Here is a 16805-nt window from a genome sequence, read left to right as displayed (position 1 = left end):
TGGCCAACTTTTCTATCCACATGGGGAGCGGTGCAAAGTTTGGTTATAACTTACTATCTCCATGGAGACGTGTAGTTGGTGTCCCAAATATATCATCAGGAATCTTACGCGGTGCTGCTTTAACATGCCAACTCTTCTTTGTGGTACGGAGCATCGAAAAATAACCAATGAAATCCTCCGATGTGCAAAACGGCCACAAAGAATCGCTGTGGGACAATGTGACAAACTGCTCCGTCACAACTGCTAAATGCTCTTATCACACTAAAGTGTCAGAATAGAGTGTAATGAATGCTACGTTTAGCGTTTAGCATCTTCAAATCTCCACTTGGCAATCACTGCACAAGACCATTCACAGCATTGTGCACATCACTGAATCAATTTATTGTAAAAAAAAATCATTGCCTGACAAAGTTTTCAAATATTGACCTTAAATCTTGGCAAAAACTCCAGTGAGACACAAAAACATATGGATGAACATTTCCCACACTCAAAGGTAGAATCTGCTGGGGACTGAGCTGTTGATTCAGGCTGATATTGTGACTCTTTCTTGTTTACTTTTCCACCAAGCCATTTCAAAGATTCTATTTGTATTTTGTTTATACCATAAGTCACGTCCCCAGCAAATGCCTGTATTGTGAAACCAATATTAAAAAATGTTTCCAGGAATATACTTTAAAATGTATGGCAGCTCAGCGGGTCGTCACACACAACTTTGAAAGAGCATTGATCAGACAAAGCTGGCTTCAAATCAATCAATACAAAAGAACAAGGTGGTGCTGTTGTGACTGGTTCTGTCTTTTGTTAAATAAGTCGTCTTAAACAGGCTGAAGAAATGGGCTAAATGTATGAACAGACCTGAACATATACAGTAACTCCTGAGTTCCTCCCCCAGCGGCAACATTTCACTTTTCCTACAACGACAGATGGTGGCGCTGAGCTGAATATTCAACACCGCCTTTCCAAAGCAACAGTTTGCAAAATATGTGGAGATCTGCTAAACACGCAAATGGAACAAAACTCCAAATGTCCACCAGCTGTGTGGAACCAGCCCGGCTCTACGGCGCGCAACGTTGAAGACAGATAGTCACAAACTGAGCAAAAACTGTCTTCATCAGTCTTCCACAGTAAATGTTTGAGGAGGAGTGGAATCTTTTGGCCAGAAACTAGTCCCGATAACGACCTCTTCAGCAAATGCCACCGTGATGACCTGCCTACGGTCAGAATGAAACGTCCGAGCAAAAGAGGGCACATCCCAAAGATTTCCTGGACGATGGAAGCAGAGATGAAGGAACAAAACGTCACACAGGGTTTAATCCAGAACGAGATAAAGAGCGGACTTCGCAAGTAAGTTGGGACAGGAAAAAACCCCAATGATATTTTGAGTAGAATGCAGTGTGGCGCTCAGAGACTGGCCATTTACGCAGAGAAATGCCAAAGTCACATAACAAATGGGTGACTCAGCAGAACAACCGTGACAATCGAAAGGTACGTGCAGTACAAGCGCAGATATATTTATTTGAAGAATGTACTTTTTTCCACTTTAAAAAGCGGTGGAGTTCAGTTAAAGGTAACATTTCAGGAAGAAGGGACAGTATGTGCTTGTCTCCATTGAAATGTTACTGCTTTTCCTTGAATCTATCTCAGGAATCTTCAAGGAAACATGCAGGTCTTTGAAGAGGCGTGCCACTCAAAGTAAGAACGTATGTTTTTCAAATAAAATTAGTGCAAAGTATACGTATATAAATGCAAAGTATATATATATATATATATATATAAGTTTAACGCAGCGAAACGTTCCAGGTAAAGTAACAGCATCTCCATCATGAAAAGCTCAGAGGTGGAAAGTAACAAAGTGCAAAAGTAAAAGCACTGTACTTAAACCTTTTAGTTATTTACTTAAGTGAACTTTACATTTAAGAGCAAGTGTGTACTTTCTACTTTACTAAATGTTTTAGCTGGACTGAAAGTCAAAGGGGTTATTTTAAAAGCTGTTTAGGATGGCGTGAGTTTGTGTAAAAAATTGGGATTATAATTAAAAATATGTAAACATTTCTTTATCAAGATCTCAACATGTGATGTTTAAAGTTTTCAGAAATACTTTTTTACCCTAAAAGTTAATTTTCAACCAGAGGGAAACTGTTCTTGTGGCTGGAGTTTCTGGTCCGAATGGACCTGCCTGAGGGGAGTGGCCTCCTGCCTGACGGGAGTGGCCTCCTGCCTGAGGGGAGTGGCCTCCTGCCTGAGGGGAGTGGCCTCCTGCCTGAGGGGATTGGCCTCCTGCCTGAGGGGAGTGGCCTCCTGCCTGACGGGAGTGGCCTCCTGCCTGAGGGGAGTGGCCTCCTGCCTGAGGGGAGTGGCCTCCTGCCTGAGGGGAGTGGCCTCCTGCCTGAGGGGAGTGGCCTCCTGCCTGAGGGGATTGGCCTCCTGCCTGAGGGGAGTGGCCTCCTGCCTGACGGGAGTGGCCTCCTGCCTGAGGGGAGTGGCCTCCTGCCTGAGGGGAGTGGCCTCCTGCCTGAGGGGATTGGCCTCCTGCCTGAGGGGAGTGGCCTCCTGCCTGACGGGAGTGGCCTCCTGCCTGAGGGGAGTGGCTGGTCCTCCCACAGCCCGATGAGGGAGGTGTCATCCGCAAACTTGATCAGTTTTCATAGTCATAAAATATAACACGAAATGTATGATGGTATACACACTTTTTTACTTATATTGTGTAAGTTGTTAATACAAATATAAGTATTTCCTGATAAAGCTAATACACTAATTTGAACAAAGCAGTGCTGTTATGAGACTAACAAGTCCCAACATAAAATGATCTGAATGGATTTTCCTCTAAATTAACCACACAATGTGGCGTAAAACTGAGTTTTATAATCAGCAAATCCCCTCTTGTTTAGCAAACCTACACTTTCCCCACTCGTTCCATATGATCTGTGGCACAAAGCCTCAACTCTCTCTTGCCTCGGCGTCTTCTGGGGCTTGTAGTTCATGTACTCTTAATAGAAAACAAAGTGTCCTAGGGCACATAAAGCATAATGAAAGTGCTGTTCTGTTCTGCCTTTTAACAGGTTTTCCCTCATCCGCCGCTGACACTTGTAATAAAAATGTAAACACAATTCTTTTTCTCTTTCGCTGCGTTGGAACTAAATTAGGCTTGTTTTACTGCAGGCCACTATAGGCGACTCTGACGAGATGTGGCTCTGTCATGGCTCGCAGGTTTCATATTTTATATATGTCATTACGCATTTGTAGAACCATCTGCGCTCGAGAGTCGACCGCTGCTTGATTAAAATGGAGAACAGTGCAATTACATGTTAACAAACATATGCTAATTGCACAATGCTAATGAGTATGTTTAAATCCCTCTTAGCAGCATCTACATGTTATTGTAAAGCATCAATAATGTAGAGTGTCTATTGAGTGCAGAGACTGATTTCACAGGGCATTAGGAAATTCTGGTGAAAAGAGAGAAAGGAAATGCTTTAAGTGGTAAACTGCATATTGCTGCTGGCTGAGTCAATGGTGAAATGTTTAATGCAAAAATCTGATCGTTATATGCATTTTGGAGTAAACAGTTACATCTGATGTGAGTCTGACTGTTCATCTGTGCAGGTTTTGACAATGAAGATGATAATTAAAGGGCCGACTAATGCGGTAAAGTCAAAAAAGAACAAAGAGAATCTGTTAAATATTGAAGGTGTTCCTTTTATAATTAATTGTCTTTCAAGCGTAACAGGATTTCTTACAATTTCTATCAGTTATTCTAAAAATAAATTTGCTTTAAAGGTGGTATGGACGATTTTTTTCAGCAAATTTTTTATCATATTTCCTCGTGCCGTGGATAAATAATTTGTCCTGCCACGTATCAATCATAAAACGCACCTATCGCTCACCTGCAGCCGCGTCAGGTTCGTCCCCACGTTTCCGCGTGCCTAAGCGCATGGATCTATCATAATATAGTTCCCTCAGTGTACGGGGCAAAATAAAGACGGAGAAAGACAGTTTGAGCTGACACAGAAGTGGACAGAAATCTACGGGAGACGAGAGACAAACGCACGTGTGTGTTGTATCAGTCCACACGGGGGAGTGCGCATGCGCACTTCCGCCTGCGTTCTCAAATCGCCGAAAAACCATCCATACCGCCTTTAACTGGCATGTGCCACCAGATGTTTCTCTTCTCTCCCCAAAATCAGATCTATTGTAACTTCAGGTTTTTATAGTTATCTGTTGTTTTCTGGTCAACATTTATCTATTTTCTTAATCGATACATACATTTACTGGAAATGTTTGAATAGAAACTGGAATTTTGTTTGCAAATCATGTGGATACTAAAGGACAGTCTTCAACATGGGGGTCTTGACTCCAAGGAGGGCATGAAGGGACAAAATAATATGGTTTATTTGCTCCTAAACTATTAGTTGATCAAATGATTAGTTGAGCAAAACTCTCAAATTCAAGTTTCCAGATATCAGAACTTGCTTAAAATCCTTTGGAACTGGGTTGCTGCTCTGCTCGTGTATGCTAAGAAAAGGAATACACTGTTTCTGTTTATTTTTAACTTTAAGCACCAACAAAATACACACAAAGTAAAGGCAACATTTAATGTGAGATCAGATCACATTTATGGCCTGGATTTCCAGAAACAGTGTTAATGTTTTTTTAGTTGTTTTTTTTAACTTTATCTCCCTTGACTTTATATTTCTGAAAACTTATTCAAAGACATTTTACCTTTGAAGAACATTATTTAAAATATTTTGATACATCCCAGGACAGCTAACTTTAAATCTCTCTGGAGTTGAGACTAAAAGCGCATTCACACTTGTCATTATTTGCTCCTAAATTTAGCCCATTTCAGTCCTGACGTGGACATGGTCAGAAACAATGAGAAAGTGTTAGCGGTCACCTCCAGAGTCTCGCTCTGAAACCTACAAACCAAGTTAGAAATCTGGGGGTAATAATGGACTCAGACTTAAACTTCAAAAGCCACGTCAAATCAATAACATCAGCAGCTTTTTACTATCTAAAAAACATTGCCAAAATCAAAAGTATAGTGATTAGACTACTGTAACGGCCTGTTCACTGACCTCTCCACACAAGCTGTAAAACAGCTGCAGTACATCCAGAACGCTGCTGCTCGGGTCCTGACTTGAACCAGGAAGTACCATCACATTAGTCCTGTTCTCAGGTCTCTGCACTGGCTCCTGTGGCTCAGAGAATAGACTTTAAAGCAGCTCTGCTTGTGTACAAGTGTCTCCATGGCGATGGTACATAAATTACGAGAGGAGCTCAGACCACACACCATGCAGTAGCGGCGGAGGTGCTAAGGTGCTCTGGATTCTTTCCGTTTGATTGTATTTTCATGTGAGCTGCTATCCACTGCAAGAACACAGCTCCAACACAGCAGCCGGAGCAAGGCCAAGTGCAGTGTGAGCAATTAGGTAAGCAGCTCTACTTGGGTACAAATCTCTCCATGGCCTAACACCAAAGTACATCTTGGACTTGTTACTGCCAAATGAACCATCTCGGACTCTGAGGACCTCAGGGACCGGCCTCCTGCTGGTGCCAGTCAGGAATAAACATGGACCGGCCTCCTACTGGTGCCAGAGTCAGGACTAAACATGGACCGACCTCCTGCTGGTGCCAGAGTCAGGACTAAACATGGACCGGCCTCCTGCTGGTGCCAGAGTCAGGACTAAACATGGACCGGCCTCCTGCTGGTGCCAGAGTCAGGACTAAACATGGACCGGCCTCCTGCTGGTGCCCAGAATCAGGACTAAACATGGACCGGCCTCCTGCTGGTGCCAGAGTCAGGACTAAACATGGACCGGCCTCCTGCTGGTGCCAGAGTCAGGACTAAACATGGACCGGCCTCCTGCTGGTGCCAGAGTCAGGACTAAACATGGACCGGCCTCCTGCTGGTGCCAGAGTCAGGACTAAACATGGACCGGCCTCCTGCTGGTGCCAGAGTCAGGACTAAACATGGACCGGCCTCCTGCTGGTGCCAGAGTCAGGACTAAACATGGACCGGCCTCCTGCTGGTGCCCAGAATCAGGACTAAACATGGACCGGCCTCCTGCTGGTGCCAGAGTCAGGACTAAACATGGACCGGCCTCCTGCTGGTGCCAGAGTCAGGACTAAACATGGACTGGCCTCCTGCTGGTGCCAGAGTCAGGACTAAACATGGACCGGCCTCCTGCTGGTGCCCAGAATCAGGACTAAACATGGACCGGCCTCCTGCTGGTGCCAGAGTCAGGACTAAACATGGACCGGCCTCCTGCTGGTGCCAGAGTCAGGACTAAACATGGACCGGCCTCCTGCTGGTGCCAGAGTCAGGACTAAACATGGACCGGCCTCCTGCTGGTGCCCAGAATCAGGACTAAACATGGACCGGCCTCCTGCTGGTGCCAGAGTCAGGACTAAACATGGACCGGCCTCCTGCTGGTGCCAGAGTCAGGACTAAACATGGACCGGCCTCCTGCTGGTGCCCAGAATCAGGACTAAACATGGACCGGCCTCCTGCTGGTGCCAGAGTCAGGACTAAACATGGACCGGCCTCCTGCTGGTGCCAGAGTCAGGACTAAACATGGACCGGCCTCCTGCTGGTGCCCAGAATCAGGACTAAACATGGACCGGCCTCCTGCTGGTGCCAGAGTCAGGACTAAACATGGACCGGCCTCCTGCTGGTGCCCAGAATCAGGACTAAACATGGACCGGCCTCCTGCTGGTGCCAGAGTCAGGACTAAACATGGACCGGCCTCCTGCTGGTGCCAGAGTCAGGACTAAACATGGGGAATCATCACAGTTTTATGCAGCTGAAATCTGGAACAGTCTTCCTGAATTTCTTTGTGATTTGAATGCATTTTCCTGCTGTGTGAAGCACTTTGAATTGCTTTTTATACGAATTTTGCTCTACAAATAAACTTGCCTTGCCTTTCTTGCCTTCAAGTCCTTGTTTAGTCCTGACCTTGTCCAGGTTTTGTTTTGGGGTTAATCCTGGTTTAGTCCCTAGTTTAGCATTGAATGTGTAAGGGTGAACACCCAGATGTTCAGCATTTCTGATTTGTAAAAAGGAAATGTGTTTGTCTTTTGTACAGTATCAAAACACATAATGGAACTAAATGGGAAATCAAACCTGGACTAGACCAGGATCAAACCTAGTCTTCATCAGGACTATAAACTTGGACCAAAGCACTTTTCACACATAAAGAAGTGAAAGTCTCCAGCGAGCTGCTCCTGATCTCAAACCTCAAGGTCTCAGATGGTTCTGTGGGTGCTCACGGCAGTCGAACAGCCCTGAAACCTGAGTACTGAATTTTGTTACGTATTTAAACGCACAGATACGTGAACACACAAAAAGCACATTCAAAAATCAATTCAATTAAAAGTATGGAAGAAGACAGTGATGAAATGTATCATTTATGTTCTTATTCAGAATTAAATAAATAAAGTCTTTGTGTTAATGCTTGCGCTTCTGCCTGAGAAACAGAACATACATTAACATACAGTTTGTACAGAAGCTTATGCCTCTGTTTATCTGCCTTCTTATCTGTCTTCAAGTGTGAAAGTGAATCAACATGTGACTGTGCACAAATGTCACACTGCTTTGCTCTGTATGAAGCTTTGTACTTCAAGTATAAAATACTCAGCGCACAGAGGCTCGGGGCTGGTCAGGCTCTGTCCAAACTCTATCTTTTGTGACAAAGAATAAACCTCAGTCAATTTCATAACTCACCAAGGCTTGGAAAATGAGTATGGTATTATTATCGATATTTTTTCCCCCCACAAGGAGCTGTTTGAAAATGTACTTTAAGTATAAAAAGTAAAGGTATTTCACACAGATTTTTGGTTATCTTTGGTGATTCTTCTTGTGAATTTTATATGTATTTTCATTTTGTTCAAAGCTTGGGCTTTAATTCAAAACTTCAGATGTCACCATGAATGTGCTAAAACTCATACCTCAAATCATAAGAAAAGTACTTTCCACTTTTCAGTCCAGCTCAAAAGTCGAATCACGACAGGTGGTTGAGTGGTTAAGGCACAGCACATATGCCAGGCTCCAAGTGCAGCCGACCGCAGTGTTCGAATCCTAACTCTGTCCTCCCTTCTTTCTCATCCCCATTTCACACTGTCCAAAGAGTATACACTATCAAAATTACTCAAGTAAAGTTCACATGCCTAAAGATGTTACTTTAAGTACAGCACTTTTACTTTTGCCCTTTCCACTGCGAGGAACAGTGTTAGGTCCATTCTCTCCTCATTTGAAAAAGCAAAACAAGACTAAACTAATGTATTGTGTAACATATCACCCCAAATGATGATCTAAACTGTCCCATAAATATATTCATACTTGTTTACTTACAATACGCCCCCTTTCAGCATGAAGCATATGGGGCCGTCTAATTCTATAAACTATTCTTAAAGCATATTTGTAATTGAAGCGTCGGCCTCCATTAGAGTCACATTTGGGGGTATCCCACAGCGAGATAGCACGGTGAGGAGCCGGGGTGGACAGTGGGCCGCTGCTCCCTTCACTGCTTCTGCCTCTGGAGATGAAGCTCACATTGATGTCATTGTCGGTGGCAAACAAAACATTAGTGTCATTGTCCATTGCCCGGGCTAATGAAGGGACAGTTAGAGCAGCTTTAGTGATGCTCCTTTAATGTGCACATGTGCACAGGTAAAAGCTTCATTCAATCACAAAACTATAGCTTCATCATGTTTAACTTCACTTAATTTGATTATTTTAAAAGTAAAAAGTAATTGGTGGATTTGAGCATTTAAAGCAATTTGCTTTCGGGCTTTTTTATTTTATTTATAGGTTTTTACATTGTTTACATCGTAGATAAAGCATGCTGTGAAAGTTTTTGTAGAATTTAGTGTTGTAAAAAATATAGATATAAATTCAGAAACAAATTGATCTTAAAAGTAGTGGGTACTCATAGAATCAACACTGACAAAAATTACACAGAACAAAGTTGGACATTTCATGAATGGTTTTAGAAAGTAGTACAAGACCTCAAGGTACGACAAGAGAAACTATAATTGAAAATAACATTTTATTGCAGGGGTGGGCAATATGGTCCGGACCAACGTGATCATTGATGTTACAAATTCTCGTCATTATAAGTACATTTCTGTAAAATAATTACATTCATGTAATCTTTATTAAATGCCCAGCAGCCAAGTGTTCATTTAGAAAGCATGTGTTTGTGATCTATAAGAAGACAAATTGACATGGAAATGAGCCAAAAATTGCTCAAAAACTCTGATTTACTTTGAGGTTTTCAAAAATGAGGAGTAAAGTTAGCAAGTGAGTTTGGTGCATTTACATGATGAATAACTCGGTTATGCTCTGTTCTGTTAAGTATCCTGGTATTATGTGTGTGTCAGTGTCAACACCATATCTTGATAGATTACTGGTTATGACAGTATCCTTGTTATGAGAAACCACCATATTCTCACTGGGATATTCTGATAATCCATAAAACTGTGGCACGTAAATGCTGTCGTCTGATTTCTCAACATGAGTGCTCTACTGAGCATGTATAAAGTCAACAAACACATTTGGCAGAAGCAACTCGTTTCCCAAAAGGACTTAAACTTCTAGGGCTTTTTTAATTATATTATTTTATCATTATAATACAATTAAGTAATTAACTGTACAACATTGCCAACTTTTAACAACAGCAAACTAACTTCTTGACTGTCTGTGTTGCTCTTATTTGACTTGTTGTAATTGCTCTCTGTAAAGCACATTGTGATTGTGAAGGAGCTCTATAAATAAAGTTTTACTTTGTATTTTACTCTTGGACTGAACTGAAAGTGTGTGACTCGGACGTATTTTTCCACTGTTAAACGGCCTTTTACTGAAGTTGTGACTGTACTCTATAGTCTCATGTTCTTATTTGAACTTATCTTATCTATCTGTCATAAATCTGTGCAACAGTTGCCAGTGACCACTGTAAATATCTAGGACACTCTCAGTCCACATATAAACAGGGATATGAGGGTTTCTCTGAGCGCATGAAAGCACCATATTCAGAATACTGTCATAAGTGGGATACAGTTCAATAACCGGGTTATTTGTGCACATGTAAACACACTCATTGAAAACGTTTGTCATTGTCCCATGAAACTTGATATGAATTCCTTTTTATTGAAATGTAATTTAAAATATTATAATTGTAACAGTAATATTATATGTGATACTAATTGCATATTATTTTGATTTATTTAAAACATTTTTTTATCAGATCAAACTTGCTGTAATCCATCAAACTTATGGTGACAAGGACAAGACGTCTGCAACACATGGCACACATTTTTACAACATTTCACACAATTTTACGTAAAATGATATAATATATAATATATTTAATTTCAACAGCGCAGTACTAGTTGTTTTAGTGTCAGATGGTATAACTTTGGTGGTGTTTTAAATGTTTTAACTTGTTATTATTATTTTTGTTTTTATGAATGACAATGAACGCCTCTCAGTTTTAGATCTTGACCTATCACATGACTTTTGCCCAATCCCTGCTGGGCATCTAACCAGCGCACCTGGTGTTGGCGCTAAAACCAAACATTCAAAAAACTGCAGGAACCGGCAAAGAAAAACAGAAAGGAGGAAGTAGGTCTGACAGCAGGTGGGCGCCGGCACTGCAGCTGCGGAGGAGGGCGCATGGAGCGAGGAGACAGGGGCCGAGAGGCTGCAGGCCGCGGGATCGTAGGAGGGGGGGGGGCATATGAACAATGTGAACAAGCCATGGTGGACGACGGGGGGAACGCTGGCAAATGACGGCTCGATGTGAGGCTCGCTGCGGTGAAGGAGGGAGCAACCACGGGCAGCCCCAAACCATCGAGGAGATCTGGGTGATACACCACATTTTTAACAGCAGCAGCAGGACAAGGTGCCTGCCCCCGAGTGAGGACCATATACATGAAGGCTAGTGGTGTTCATAGCGAGCTAAAGGGCCGTGAGATCGCTCAGGTGTGGGAGGAGTGCTGGCTCTGTGTGTTGTCCTGCCAGGTCATTGTCTGGAGGTGGTGTGTCCCACAGGGCGAGTGACAGGCGCGCACTGGAGACAGGGCCACAGCACGAGACACAAAGATGTAACCCTGCCGTCTGCATCACCAGGGAAGAAGACCGACCTGGACCCTGCACTGCTCTTTACCTCCGGTTTATTTCAAGAAAATTCTACTTTTTTGTAGCCCATTTTAGCTAGTTTTTATGCCCTTACAATAGTTTTTACTTTGGGCTTGTGTTATTATTTAAACCTTTGATTTTATTATAAATAAACAGCTGTGATTATTTTTTTTATCTTTTTTGCTTCTTTGGTTACACTGCACATAGCTCCCACTTCAATTTTATTTTTGCCATCATTTTAATGATAATTATTCAACTCCACTATAAATCATCTAAATAACCTGTGATATTAGTGCTTGTGTAAATGTGTCATGGCATGTAAAGATATATTTCTGTAAATAAGCTTACCTGTATTCAAGTACATTCCATCGCAAGCACACGCTGACATTTCAAGCTTGGTAATTTGACAACAAGACAAATATTATACTGTTTATTCCTGCGGCCTGGCCGCATTTATCACTAATGTTCTTTGAAGTTAGTCTTTGCAGGAACTCTGGAGCTAACTAACAACACCACCTGTCCTTGAGCCAGACGGGAAACATCGGCGGCGGACTCACCTCCTCGCTCGGACCAGAGAGAAAGAGGACGTCTACTCCCTTTATGCATATTATGTTTTGATCTATGTATAAAATGCTGGGTCGAGGGCTCGTCCGGCAGTCAGCGCTCCTGGTAGAAGTCCTAAATAGTCGTGCAGGCGACTAGGGAAAGACTGACCCAGAGCTCTGTATTAGCAATCCATGTTGACGCAACAAAACATGATTTCAATTTACTCAGACAAATCCTGGTGGTTCTTTTCTACAACATGCTGGGTATAAGTAGTGTTGTATTCGAAGCAGCAGGAATAATCATGTACAATTCCAATGTATTTTAGTGTTATTATCATCAGTCCAGATGCTTGCACTGCCCCTCCGCCGCAGACCTGTTTCTGCATGTACGTACCTGTAGTTATTGTGAACCGTACGTTATAGTGTTCACAATGGTCTGACAAAAGAAAGCAGAGGCTCATCTTTTATTCAATACAGGCTCCCTCACACTGAGATAAATCCCCTTACCACTTATAAAAAGGAAGGAAAAAACACTCCTAAGCATTCGCCCTCTCTATTCAGCAATTATCTAGCCTACTTGTATTCTCTGCAATTTCACACACAAGGAATCAATTTGCTGCTATTCTTTATTTTTTTTGCTCTCGTTTGATGATATTTTGAGGGGGCGCACACACAAAGTCAAAGAAGTCACTGCTGCACCGCCCAACATATGGCCAATGCAGGTGTCACCGTCATTTGCAAACAATCATGTCAAGTTCACAGCGGGTCACGGCACACATTTGAATACCGGCCCGCTGGAAAGAGACGATTTTGTCATATTTTCCCTTCATGGGGGCATTCTGATTGCATTAGTAAACACTTTGAGGCAGGAGATTTGATTTAATTGCCGTGCTGGAGATGGAGATAAAGCCTCTCTCCAACCAACCGAATGTCAGCGGAATGGTTCCTCTCGCACGCGGCCCTGACATCGCTTGATATGAACGGCGGCAACAGACACCGGGCCCCTGTCAGAGCGAATTCGTCCATGTTTGCTTTGTGTGATCAACTTGTTATTCCTTTGTGAGGGGCTGACGGCATGAAAGGACTGCATGAATCATTTAGATGAAAGCCCGAGGATGAGGAGCGAGGAGGCGGGGGGGGGCACCTGATGTCACTTTTAATTAGACTCCACTTTGGGCCGCATTACCTTGACTTTGAAATCCCTCCCAATCCTGCAGGGGCACTGGAGAAGAGGAAGACACGGTTCGCTTACAAGATGCCGTCTGATTGGATAATCTCGGTGATCGCTCGCCGCCACAAGGAAAAGTGACAGGGAAGTTTTGGAGTTGTTTATAAGTTTTCGCGAATGCCGTGAGTGAATGGTTGAATAAACATGGTTATAAGTATAATCTATGTTATTGTTTGCAGATTTCAGAATATGGGATGCATGTTAAGTGGGTGATGCTTTCAACATAAAGGTGCACGATATGTAACTTTTCTGGTGGGTATTCCTGCCAGACAATACTTTGCAAAGATGTTTTGTCTGGAACCATTCTGTCCCCGCGATTTCAACTGGAAGTGATTGAAAAGTGGAATGACAGGTGAGATTAACCAATGAGAAAAGAGCATGGTCCGCTCGTGTCTAGACAAACATGGCGGTTTATGAGTAAAACACGGGAGAAAAGTCACACAGAGGACTGAGAAACTGAGCGTTTTTCTGCAGAATCAACATGCAAAACACTGAACTCTTACAAATCTGAGGTAAATGATGTTGTATACATTGTTCTGAATGTTACGAGAATATTCAGATGCACTTGAGAGACATGTGATACAACTTAGCGTCTGTGGTTGGACCGTTCCATGTTAGGAGAGTTTTTTGATTCCTTTCCCTTTTGAAAACCTTCTGCAATTGTAAAAAAGACATGTGAACCTAAAAATCTGTTTTGGGTAATCAGAAGGACAGTGATCAGAAAGAAATCTGATGATCTTTCTGTTTACATGTCATTTAATAATGTTACAAATCCAAAAAATCTGATTTTTTTTAGTCATGTTTTGACTATTTCTATTACTAGAGGGCAACATTGTGCTGTGTTTTCCAACCAGAGGTATGGCCGACACCAAGGGGTACCAGGGGGGAAGTTGTGTAGTATTTGAATGTCCTGAATGCAGTTAATTTCATATCTTTTGTAGGAAGATTATAGTTGCAACATCATTAAAATATAATAGAAAACAAAACAAAACTCAATAACCAATGTATTCTTCCAAAGTATCACATGTTCACAAAGGAGTGGGTATTTGGGGAGTGAGACACAGCTTAGGGGTACTCAAGTCTTAAAAAGGTGTGCATTATTGGCCTGGGAACTGTATGGTCACTGGTTCAAAGCTCTGGTTTTGATTATTTGTTTGTTGAACCCTTCATAATAAGGCTGGTTGCATAAGGAAGTGCATTGTACAAATCTGACTTTGGCTGTCGCAACCTCTTTAAATGATTATCCTGCTATATTACATTCAAAAACGGCAATCTTTCATGTGGCTTTACCTGCTCCCGTCTTTTTATACAACCAGACTATATTGTGATGTAATCTGAAATCTATTGCTTTGAGCCGGAGCTTGATTCTCAGGGTCAAAGACTTCCTCGTACAAAACCACGGCCTGAGTGCAATGTGTTTAGAATGAAATGTGTCTTGAGCTGAACCCCACAAGACCCACTTTTCCCAAGACGGCCCCGCTCCGTCAGAAACAGACAGTCAGGCCACATCATCATCACATACTGTTGTGTCCACTATTCTTTACCCTGATCTGAGACACGACTGCCAACAGCGACGGCAACAACAGCATCAGAGAACATCTCACAAGGACCGGCACAAATTAGGATTCTGCGTGTTGCCATCCTGCTCACATTATGCCCATTTAGCTGTGCCCATGTCAGAACGAGAATTTCTATTTTCAAATACAAGATGTGATTGCCCAGAGCGAACAATCCAAGACCTAAACAGCATTTTCACTTAATTTGTGTATTCATGCGGCACTCTGTGCTGTCTCCCGGAAAATGCTGCTATCATTTTGACTACAATAGATGATGGACAGTGTGTGTAATTTGAATGTGTTTATAGTGGTCAGTACAAAACACAGATGGAGCAGGAATGTGCACGACAAAGCAGCTGGATATTTACAGCAAAAAGAGACAGCCTATTAGTTAAATTACCTGAATTACAATATTAATCAACGTATTTTTGTATGATGGTTGATTATTTCACTCAAACATTGTGCTTTGTGTCATTTACTCCCAATATCAATTTAGATATAGATATTGATAGATATAGATAGTTATTTAGATTAGCTTCTTCCATGATGTAAGTACAGATTTTACACAGGGATTCTTAACTTCCTCCTAATGATTCAATCCTTGTCATCAAGCCAGTTAGGCCTGTAGGGGAATGTTTGGCAACTATAATGTCTTGGCAGAAGATCAGTGTTTTTGACCTTCATCAATGTAAGCACTAAAAGCTCAAACAATCAACAAAGTCACTTTTGCGTTTCTAAATTATATACTTTAGTATCATGTAGTTTGCCGTTGTGTATCAGCTGACAGTATATATAAGGAATGTTCTGATATATGAGCAGTTTATGCAGATTACAAATAAATATTATCATGACCAAGTGCTCCTCCGTGTTTTGAAAGTCCGGACACGAGACAGACCACAAGTGCTCAAATTGGCATCAAATACTAAGGCGCTGTAGCTACTTCTTCAGTCTAAGGCAGAAGGATTCACAATTAATATCCAGCAGTCATTTAACTTGATATTCCCGTTTGCAGTATGAGATGTATTTTTCACAGGCAATCATAATGTAAAGAGCTATTCTCACGGGGCTTAATTAAGTTCTGATTTGAAGAGATTGTACAGCAGTCGTAAAGAAGACACTTTGTACTGCTCCTCAGACAAAAAGTGTATGTTTCACTGAGCCAAAATCTCCTTCTTTTTGAGGTGAGCTGTGTTCCTCTCACTTTGCGGCCTTATTACACCGCTCTGCTTTGTCATCTGTCTGTCTAACAAGACTTCAGAAGAGGAACAGGATATTCAGAGGCTCACACAGCATCTGCAGCGCCGCAATCTCACCAAAACAATGATTAAAGGAAAAGATACTCGCTGTTGTGGTGTGTCCTCCTCCTACGAATCCCATACAAATGAAGCAGCTGTTTCACAAATGTGGAAATGCTCCTAAACGAAACAATAGAAAAGGAAAGGATGAAATTGACACGCCGAAAGGGACTTGGAGGATGAGATTTCATTTTTCCTGAAGATGGATGATGACATCTTGTATTGCAGAGTTTCACATAACACCACAACATTATACAGGCCTATTTTTAAATGCCTATGTTTAAATTTAGATGGCGACGGCAAAAACGTATGATTGTCAAGATGCATTTTCGTGTGCATAGACATATGTGGCTGGATAATAGACCTTGGAATATGCAATAGTGACAGAAATGAATATCTAAATATTTATTCAGCTTATCCAGATGCCAATCAAGCCCATCAAAATTGGAGGGAAAATGCCTTTAATTGTCTTGGATGAGGTTTTTTAAAAAAGTGATTAAAGAAAACAGTGACTGCAGGTTTGAATTAACTACTAAAGTGCAGAAATATAATCTTATATGCTTGTTTGGGCATCTGGGAATAGGATTCTAATCCCAAAACGTAAAACAAAGCACATTAAAAAGCTGTAAATTGCACCTTAATTGTTCATCAGTGTAATTATTGGTAATGACAACTGTACAGTTTTAGTCTGTTTTATTATTTTATGCATAATTTTTCTTTTTTCATCAACACTGGGGCACGTTCAGATGCTTCAGATATATTTTATTGTTTGCAGAATGTATGTATGTATGGACGCCAACTCCAGCTGTAAACCAATTGTACCTGCAGATATAAATAAAGTAACTTGAACTGAACCTGTTTGAAGGATTTCACTTTTAGTTTCTTTGATTTTTAATTGTCAATGAGATTTTTGAGACTTTCATTATTGACAATATACTCGAATTGTGCTAGTACCAGTTTTTGTATTTGAATGTATCTCGCGCCGCTACAAACACCACATTATGGACAAGGCCAGAGCTAAACCAGGACTAAAACAGGATCAAC

Source organism: Eucyclogobius newberryi, unplaced genomic scaffold (genome assembly GCF_026437365.1).
Source record: "Eucyclogobius newberryi isolate DKJ021-1_F unplaced genomic scaffold, fEucNew1.0.hap1 SCAF_17, whole genome shotgun sequence".
NCBI lineage: Eukaryota > Metazoa > Chordata > Actinopteri > Gobiiformes > Gobiidae > Eucyclogobius > Eucyclogobius newberryi.
The sequence above is the reverse complement of the archived record's forward strand: the minus strand, read 5'-3'. Positions refer to the sequence as shown.